Below are 1,245 nucleotides of genomic sequence, written 5' to 3'. Positions count from 1 at the left end.
GTACACTTGGATGACAGATAATAACAACGGAGTGAATAATTTAAGACGAAACTTGTGTAAAACATATACATATACAATTAAAGGAATACAACGTTAAATTATTTACACAATAAATATATATTAAAACAGGGACCTGTCCTAAAGAGGGACTACATATGTTTCAGTGTTTCATGCTGTACTCCATCAGCTAACTTTTCAAGATTTAATTACAATGTATGATTTTTTTTTTTATTCTTCTAAACTTCTCAATAAAACCTCTCACTTATTGTACATCGAGGATATGATTATTGTGACACAAACTTTTTTTTTAGTTTTAGAAATGGTTGAAAAACGTGCAGAATCTGTTCATGAAACCACATGGTTTAGGAACAATATCCTGAAACTGAACACACTTATTACCAATTTGGAAGTTTCTAACAACTCCATCATATCTAAAGCCCTACTTCGAAGAAGATGTCAATGAATTAAAAATAACCAAAGCATTCCGCATTCCGAAAATCAAAAGTCAACACAGGGCCTCAACATAGAATTAGTAAAAGTTACTCAAACACTGCTCATCACTGCAAACATCCTACAATGTTTTTATTGCTTCGAACAGATAAATGGGAACATCTGCCAATGTAACACTGTAATATGCTTATCACCGTCTAATTTATCTACAAATAATATTAGCGTCCACCCATTTTCTCAATATTCAATATCATATAATTGAAATTGATTCCAGTAATATCGATATCTCAAGTGGAGTGCTTACAAGCGTCGAAATCAGTCGAATTAGTAATAATCTTACCATTCACCTTATCAATAGCATTGCTAGTAAATCAATTTTTTTCTGACCTTTACAAATTCTCTCGAATAGTCAGACTTAGGAAGTTTTCTCGAAACGTATTTCACCTTTATTTAGTTATTCATTCAACGTATTCTCCTTATATCACAAATAAAGACCAGGTTGTTTACAGGCTCTGGAAATAACTCTTGAATATTGTAACTACAACATTCTTCTAAGATCGAAAAAAGTTGTCACATAAAAACTGTAGGGACTTAACCCTAGAAGAAGTGATGTTGCACATAAAAACTCTAGGGACTTAACCCTCGAAGAAGCAATGTTGTCACTTAAAAACTGTAGGGACTTAACCCTAGAAGAAGTGATGTTGCACATAAAAACTCTAGGGACTTAACCCTCGAAGAAGCAATGTTGTCACTTAAAAACTGTAGGGACTTAACCCTAGAAGAAGTGATGTTGTC

General features: G+C 32.9%; 1 protein-coding gene across 1 annotated transcript in view; it reads right to left on the bottom strand.

Moving 5' to 3' along the window:
• LOC106463870 (sodium-independent sulfate anion transporter-like) overlaps positions 1-1,245 on the bottom strand; it is a 43,765-nt gene that overhangs the window by 4,628 nt on the left and 37,892 nt on the right. The window lies entirely within an intron of this gene.

The sequence above is a fragment of the Limulus polyphemus genome, unplaced genomic scaffold (genome assembly GCF_000517525.1).
Source record: "Limulus polyphemus unplaced genomic scaffold, Limulus_polyphemus-2.1.2 Scaffold56, whole genome shotgun sequence".
In the NCBI taxonomy this organism is placed as follows: Eukaryota; Metazoa; Arthropoda; class Merostomata; order Xiphosura; family Limulidae; genus Limulus; species Limulus polyphemus.
Note: the sequence above shows the minus strand (reverse complement) of the source record. Positions and strands in the feature narration are given on the sequence as shown.